This window comes from Hemitrygon akajei, chromosome 1 (assembly GCF_048418815.1).
Source record: "Hemitrygon akajei chromosome 1, sHemAka1.3, whole genome shotgun sequence".
NCBI classification, from domain to species: domain Eukaryota; kingdom Metazoa; phylum Chordata; class Chondrichthyes; order Myliobatiformes; family Dasyatidae; genus Hemitrygon; species Hemitrygon akajei.
This window is the reverse complement of record NC_133124.1, coordinates 205,721,166-205,729,958: the sequence shown is the minus strand read 5'-3', so window position 1 is coordinate 205,729,958 and position 8,793 is coordinate 205,721,166.

Here is an 8,793-nt window from a genome sequence, read left to right as displayed (position 1 = left end):
TATGGGCAATTATAATTGTATGAAGGTAGTGTTGTCTGGAAAAAGTAAGCTAATTGACAGAAACAGATATTCAAATGGCTGGTCTATAACCCTCTGCAGGAATGTATCCTAATTAGAAAGAGGGTTTGCATGAGAAAGAGGCACAGTAGTTTATGAAAATAGAAGTCAAGTACAATGCTGAGTTGGAAAGTGGACATAAGGTTGGCCCAGTGGGTCCAGAGGAGGTTCACAAGGATGATTCCAAGAATGAAAGGGTTATCATACAAGGAACATTTGATGGCTCTGCGTCTGCTAGAGTTCAGAAGGATGAGGGGGAATCTCACTGACGTTTGAATGTTTTAAGGCCGAGACAGAGTAGATGTGGAAAGGATGTTTCCCATGGTGGGAGAGTCTAGGACAAGAGGGCACAGCCTCAAGACAGAGGGGTGCCCTTTCAAAACTCATTTTGGGTGTGTTGGTGTGAAGATCTTGGTGTGCAATCCAAAGGAAGCATGAATGCATTGTAACTATAGGAATTGTCCTGTTCTTACCTTTGTTCTTTAACATATAAAAATGTGATTTTATATTGGAGCCAGGGGGCCTCTTCCAAAAGTGTCTCCAATAAGAGGCCTGCTTGTCGTGATGAATAAAAACTTCTATATCACCAGCCTTAATATTTCTCTGATTACTTCAATCACAGTCACAACAGTTGAAAGTTTTCATAACTCACTAAATTCTGAGTGGATACCCAAAGATGAGAAAACAGCCAAATCTGATTCCCATGCTCAGAAAGGCATGCGACTATAGGCCAATTAAATTGTTGCCCAGATGCAAGAGTCTACTAAAAGAGGAACTAATTAATCTTTCAAGAATACTTAATATAAGCAAACCTAGTCAATGTGGCTATATGAAAGGTAAATTATGTTTGAGAAATTTGATCCAGTTCTTTGAGGATATGACAGGAGGTGTTGATACAGGGGACCCTGTAGATGGAGTATATTTAGATCTCTGAAAAGGCTTATGACAAGGTGCTATATATGAAGCTGATGTTTGAAATTGAAATTGAAAGCTCAAGTTATTAGAGGACATGTGTTATCATAGTTTGAATACTGGCTGTCACATAGAAAACAGAGTGTTGGAATAAATGGATCATTTTTAAACTGGAGGATATAACCAGTGAAGTGCCCTAAAAATCAATCCTTGGCCCTCAATTTTTTTCTATTTACATTAATAACCTGGCTCCCTTGTAGACATAGATGGATGAATTTATAACAGGAAACAAGTAAACAGACATTAAACTAATGTGTCTGACTTCAAAGTTCAAAGTAAATTTATTATTAAAGTACATATGCAACCAGATACAATCCTGAGATTCATTTTCTTGTGGGCATACTCAATAAATTCATAATAGAATAATAACCATAACAGAATCAATGAAAGACTGCACCAACCTGGGCTTTCAACTAATGTGCAAAAGACACAAACTGTGCAAATACAAAAAGAAAAAAAAAGAATAATAATTAATAAATATCAAGAACATGATAATGAAGAGTTCTTGAAAGTGAGACCATAGGTTCTGGGAACATTTCAATGATGGAGTGAAGTTATCCCCCTTTGGTTTAAGAGCCTGATGGTTGAGGGGTAGTAATTGTTCCTGAACCTGCTGGTGAGTGTCCCAAGAAAACTAAAAAGGAATATGTATAAGTAAAAACAATGTGGTACTGGAAAGTCCACAACCGATGGACTCGCTCTCAAGGACTCTGCAACTCATGTTCGCACTATTTGTCTTCTTTTGTACATTGGATGCTTGTCAATCTTCGCGTGTAGTCTTTCATTGATACTATCGTATTTTTTCATATTATATTCCTGTATATGCCCACAAGAAAATTAATCTCAGGGTAGTATACAGGGACATATATGTATTTTGATAATGGATTTACTTGAACTTTGATGAGAAAAAAAAGCTGATAAATCCCCACGAATCAATGATGTACAACTCTGAGATTTGAAAGAGGTGGTGCTGGATATAATGAAAGCATCAATTCCACTGATCCTGCAGTTATTCCTGTTTGGAAGGTCCCAAATGTGAAGCCTGTATGTAATGAGGGAGGGAGGTAACTATTGACCTACTCCATTTTTATTAATGAGGATGACTTTAATTTCAGATTTATTTTGAGCCATTCATGTACACTCAGTAGCCATTCTCTTAGGTATATCCGTACACTGCTCATTAATATAAATATATAATCAGCCAATCATGTGGCAGCAACTCAATGCATAAAAGCATGCAAACATGGTCAAGTGTTTTAGTTGTTGTTCAAGCCAAACATCAGAATGGGAAAGAAATGTGATCTAAATGACTTTGACCGTGGAATAATTGTTGGAGCCAGACGGGGCGGTTTGAATATTTCAGAATTTGCTGATTCCTGGGATTTTCACACACAACAGTCACTAGAGTTCACAGAGAGTGGTGCGAAAAGCAGAAGACATCCAGTGAGTGACAGCTCTATGGACATAAGCACTCCGTTGCTGAGTGAGGTCAGAGGAGAATGGCCAGAATGACAGGAAGGCGACAGCAACTCATGTAACCACACGTTACAAAAGCGGTGCGCAGCCGAGCATCTCTGAACACACAACAGGTCGAACCTTGAAGTGGATGGGCTACAGTAGCAGAAAACCATGGGCATACACTCAATACAGGAGGTACCTAATAAAGTAGCCACTGAGTGTATATTATGACTGATCTTCCACTTCAGCCTTTAACTGTAACTATTCCCATATCCTTTGAGTTCTTTCATTTCCAGAAATCTATTAATCCCTGTTTTGATGAGGCCTCTTCAGTCCTCTGTTGTGGAGAATTCTAAAGACTTACGGAAGAAACTTTATACCATGTGACTCCTAGTCCTCGACAGCACAGCCAAGGGAAACATCCACTCATATTTTGTAAGTTTCAATGAGAACACACCCAGTGGACTGACTCCAATTAAATTTCCCAGTTACCCTGTTAGTATTCAAATTAGTGTCTAAGGACAAATGGTCTATAGCTGGCTACTGGTCCAGTACTTTTACCACTATGCTACTGCTCCTTTGTAGATGACACACAACTTAGGGTCATACTCAGAAGTATAGTACATGTTTCAATAAATCTTGGCACAGTCATTGGCTAACAAACTGCTGCACTTTCATAATCCATTAATATTGTGGGTATACATGAAGTTAAACTGAAGTTCGCCTTTTTGAAATCACTATTCAGTGTATTATTTTACAACCAGTGTTTAAAATACATAGCAGGTTTGGACTGCGTGTGTAATGATAATATGAAAATTTCAATTTGTTTCCTGTGGATGTTAACTATTACTTTGAACAGTCTCTGATTTGCTACTGATGAAGAAACTCAAAAATGAGGTTTCATCATAGAAATGGCGTTGGCTCTGTGCTGTGTGGGGACAGCTGCATTTTCTACGGGGCCCACCTCGTGAGGTTCAGCTGCCGACAATGCAGACCGGATGGACACTGCCAACTCGCATCACAATCGATCCATTTTACCCTCAGCTTGTTGATGCTCAGTGCTTGCCAGCCCAAATCAGGACACAGGTGCCAAATCTCTTACATTGTTCAGAAGTAGCAATATTACAGTGATATCAAGTCAAATTAAAAGTAAAATTTAGTATCACAGTACGTATATAAGACGCAGGAGCAGGATTCAGCCATCAGATCCTTCAGTTCTATTCTGCCATTCCATCACGGCTGTGCCCTCTGATCCTGGACTCCCCCACCACAGGAAACATCCTCTCCACATCCACATTATCCTGGCCTTTCAATATTCCACAATTTCAATGAGATGTTACCAGATACCTACCTTGAAATTCAGTTTCTTGCAGGTGTTTACAGGAAAAAAAATACAATAATCTTTATGAAAAACTATACATAATCAAAAACTCACAAACAACCAATGTGCAGAAGACAGATTGTGCAAATTTTTAAAAATACCGAGAACGAGTTGTATAAATTCCTTGAGAATGAGTCTGTGGATTGAGCTGTGGTGAGTGAAGTTATCCATGCCAATTCAAGAGCCTGAAGGTTGTAGAGTAATTACCGTTCCTGAACCTGGGAGTGTGGGATCTAAGGCTTCTGTAGCTCCTGCCTATTGGTGGTAGCGAGAAGAGAGCATGACCTGGATGGTGTGAGTCCTTGGAGATGCATGTCACTTTCTTATGGCAGTGCTCCATGTAAATGTGTTCAATGTGGGGAGAGCTTTGCCTCTGATGGACTGGGCTGTGTCCACCATTTTCTGTAGACACTTCCCTTTCCGGGTATTAGTGACTTGCAAATTACGGTCTCCCTGTACATGACACGGATGGCCACGGGCACAAGGATAGCCTCCATGTCTCCAAGACCCATAATGCTGTTGTTTCTCATATAACAGGGACGGTAGGTAAAGGAGTGATCCTTAAACGAATCACAGTGATTCTCAAACTTTAGGCAAACTACGTACAAGGCAAACAGTACGTATTTCCGAAAGGTATTTTCAAAAGCAGTCAGAAAAGGTGCCCAGCTGAGTTGGTGAATTGTTCCTTTGCACAGGGAAGTAAATTTTGTTTTCCCACAAATTGCAACAATTAAGAGGCATTTAGACAGCTAACACACACAAAATGCTGGATGAACTCAGCAGGTCAGGTAGCATCTGTAGAAATGAATAAACAATCGCTGTTTTGGGCCGAGACCCTTCTTCAGAACAGGCACATGAATAGGCAGGGAATAGAGGAATATGACCATGTGCAGGCAGGTGGGATTAAGTTGATTTAGCATCATGGTCAGCACATACATGATAGGCCAAAGGGCCTGCTGTTGTGGCTGTATAGATTTATGTTCTATGTTCAAAAGCTGAGTTTTCTTTATAAAACTTCTGTTCCTTATAAATGTTGTGACAATATCTCCCTCCCACTAGGGCTGTGTTTTCCAGATTCCAACTCCCTCTGGGTGAAAAATTCTTCCTCAAAATGGCCTATTCCTCATCTTAAACCTTTGCCCTCTGATTTTAGACAGTCCCGCTGTGGAGAAAATTTCCCTACAGTCTAGGCCCTTCATCACTTGCAGGCTTCTGTCAGGCCCGGCTTAAACTCCTCTGCTCTGTGGAGAACAAATTCAGTTGAGTTGGCCTCTCTTTGTAACTGACACACTCCATCCCAGCAGCATCCTAGTGTTCAATGCACCAACAAACTAAAGTCTGCTTAATTCCACCTACCACCCCCCCCCCCCCACCCCCAGAGGGCAACCTGCCTTTCCAGAAAATCTAGTCTGGTGAACAAGAGAATATACTCAGTGACTACAGTTGCAATGTTATTTCTTCTTGTAAAGTTACAAGAAGAATTTGGACTTATATTGACCTCCAGATTGAGAAGATATAGCCCATGATAGAAGCAAATAAAGTCCACAATTCAAGAGAGATGATTGATGGTGTAGAAAACTTCAGAATGCAAATTCTGCATTTGAGCCATGTTTCTTCACTGCTAACTTAAAAGGAGCAAGACTATGTCATCTTTGCGGCAACACACAATGCGCTGGAGGAACTCAGCGGGTCAGGCATGAGGGAAATGGGTAGTTGACATTTCGGGCTGAGATCCTTCAATATGTTGTCTGTCCACTTCCGCCCATGGGTGCTGCCTTGGTCTGCAGAGTTCTTCCAGCTTTTTCTGTGTGGTGCTCCTGATTTTCAGCACCTGCAGTACCCTGTGTCTCTATATCACATGCATAATGACTTTGGCTCACTTTTTGAAGTGGGGAGTGGGGAGGTGATCGCTGTAGTAATATGGAGAGTGGCTTGCACAAGCGGGCAGGGCAGCCATCAGTAGATCTGTGAGGCATTAGTAAGGAGCAGTACTCTAATAGACCTCGACTAATGTCTCCCTCCTCCAGCCGTTTCCAATCTTCACACTTACCTCTTCACCCCTCACCTTACTCCATGTTTTGTTTTTCTCCCTTTCCTCCTCTGCCCCCTCAGACATTGGGGACATTAAGAAATTCTTAGATAGGCACATTGATAATAGAAAGTGGAAAGCTACATAGGAGAGAAGAGTTACATTGATTTTAGAGTAAGTTAAAGGGTTAGCACAGCATTGTGGACCGAAGGGCCTGTGCTTGCGCTGTACTGCTTTATGTTCTCTTTGCCTCCATCAATCATTGACCTGTCAGTGTCCAACTCCACCCCCGCTCCCCTTCTCCTCTCTATATTGGCCATATCACCTCCCAGATCTCCGTCATGATGCAGAAGTATGATCATTCCAGATTCTCCAGTCGATATTACTTTTGCCTCAATCATTGTTTGCCGTGTGAAGTTGGCATTCATATTTACATTGGCCCTTTAAAAGACACCGTATCTAGGAAGGCGTGAGCTGGAAATGATTTTGTCAAGTCATTACGTAAAGCCAATATCAGGAACTGCCCGGCAACTTTGGTGTCACAAAGTGGCTGCTGGGAGCTGTAGTTTGGAGCATGCTTCTATCACTTCCCCTATGTTGAACTACAAGAACTACAACTCCCAGAAAGCAGTGCAGGGATTATGTGGTAGCCACTTTGTTGGCCGGTTATTATTGATTGATTGGCGCTTGATAATTTATATTAATAGCATGCAATCCCTGCTGAGGAAAGGGGAGTGTTTTCCCATCATTCAATCAGTCAACAATAACGTGCGTTGGTACCCAGCTGGCCACTTGAAGCGGACGACTGGCATTTTTACAATTAATTACTTCATAGTCTGTAAAGTCCTTTTTAAATGTCAGCATGCGGGAAGCACAGCTGCCACTTAGTGCACAGCAAACTTCCAAAAAATTGTTTAATTGTCAATTGAAGACGCTTGAAGGCAGCAGGAGAGATTTTTGCTGGCATTCCCCGAGGAACAGGAATACTGCATCCGCCAGTACAGCACAGTGATCCCTGATTTCAGCCTGACATTGGCACCTCTGACCATTGCCAACCCTATCTTTTGTGCTCAAGTCTTGAACCCTCAGCTTTCTGACCCCATGGGGGTGCAGCTACTTCAGGATCAGTTGGAAGATGTCAAAGTAAATGTATTTTCAAAGCACATATGAGCCATAGCTACCTTCAGATTTATTTTCTTGCAGGCTTTCACAGGAAAACAGAAGTATACCATACAATCAATGGGAAAAACTACACATAAACAAAGACTGATGGCCAATGTGCTAAAGGAGACAAACTGTGCATATAAAAAATAAATTAGCAGATAAGTAATACTCAGAACATGAGTTGTAGAGTCTGATAGTTAATTGCCATAAGGAAAGAAAGGTCAGCAAGCTAGGAGAATGAGGAACAATGGGAGGGAGCCGATAACTCGATCGGTGGTGGTGGGGTTGCTGAGAATATGGCCAAGAGTTCAAGGAGGCCAGAACACCTGAAAATACAAAGTCACAAGAGACTGCAGATGCTGGAATCCGGAGGAACAATCTACTGGAGGAACTCAACAGGCCGATCAGCATCTGCGGAGGGAAAGGATTGTCAGCATTTTGGGTCAAAACCCTAAATTAAAACATCAGCAATTCCTTTCTCCCCACTATTGCTGCTCAGTCCAGTGAGTTCTGCCAAAACATGAAGGAGAAACACGGACACTGAACGTCAGTAATCAGCATGGACCTCATGACCTACAGGTTGCTGAGGCTTAATCAGCGTGAGAATGCCCCTCGTCCTGAATGTGCTTTTTCCTGCTTGTGTGCAGTTGTCTTTGCTGTCAGGTCACTTCAAGATCTGCTTCTCAAATCCCCAATCATGGTGGGCAGTGAGTTACTCAATGGAGGGTGAGGGTGTTGGGGATTGAGGAGGGGTCGTCACTGCCCTGCCTACTCTAATCTCAGCTGAAGCCCACACCAGTAGATCAGCCAGTCGCTGTACCTGCTGGGTTCAGCCTTTAACCATGAGAGTTTTCAAAGTTCGAAGTAAATTTATAACTAGCGTACATGTATGCCATCATATACTACCTTTAGTTTCATTTTTTGCGGGCATTCACAGCAGAATAAAGAAATACAGAAGAGTCAAAAAAAAAGACACGTGAAGACTGATAAACAACCAACGTGCCAAAGATGACAAACTCTGCAAATACAAAATAAATAATACCGAAAACATGGGTTTATAGAGTCCTTGAAAGTGAGTCCATAGGTTGTGGAATCAGTTCTGAGTTGAGGCTATTCACACTAATTCTGGAGCCTGGTGTTTGACGAGTAATAACTGCTGCTGAACCTAGTGGTGTGGGACCTAAGGCTCCTGTCCCTCCTTCCCGATGTTACCAGCGAGAAGAGAACAGGGCCTGGATGGTGGGGGTCCTTGATGATGTTTGCTGCTTTCATGTGGCAGCCCTCATGGTAGATGAACTCTGTCCTGTGCTCATCAATGTCCCAAGGGTCTATGCACCCATGGAGATGTAGCAGCAGAATTAGGCCATTCGGCCCATTGAGTCTGCTCCGCCATTCCATCATGGCTGATTTATTATCCCTCTCAATCTCATACCTCACTCTCTTCATGTCTGCAAAGGGCAAGACCATGAAAGCACCTCACAACATATCCACTTGCATCGCAAACTATAAAAGGGATACTGTAAAAATGGACACATCTCATTGCTAACCCATCTTCTAGGAGCTGTGGTGAACTGCAACATAGCGCCTTAAAATCAAGCAAATACTTGTCCTCATTCAGACAAGAGGCTTATTGCCTGTCCTGGAGTCGACGTAGCCTTGTGTCACCTGCTGTCCAAAGGACAATGCTCTGGCCTATTTTACAAGGAGGCACCACACTCCTTCAGGACACACT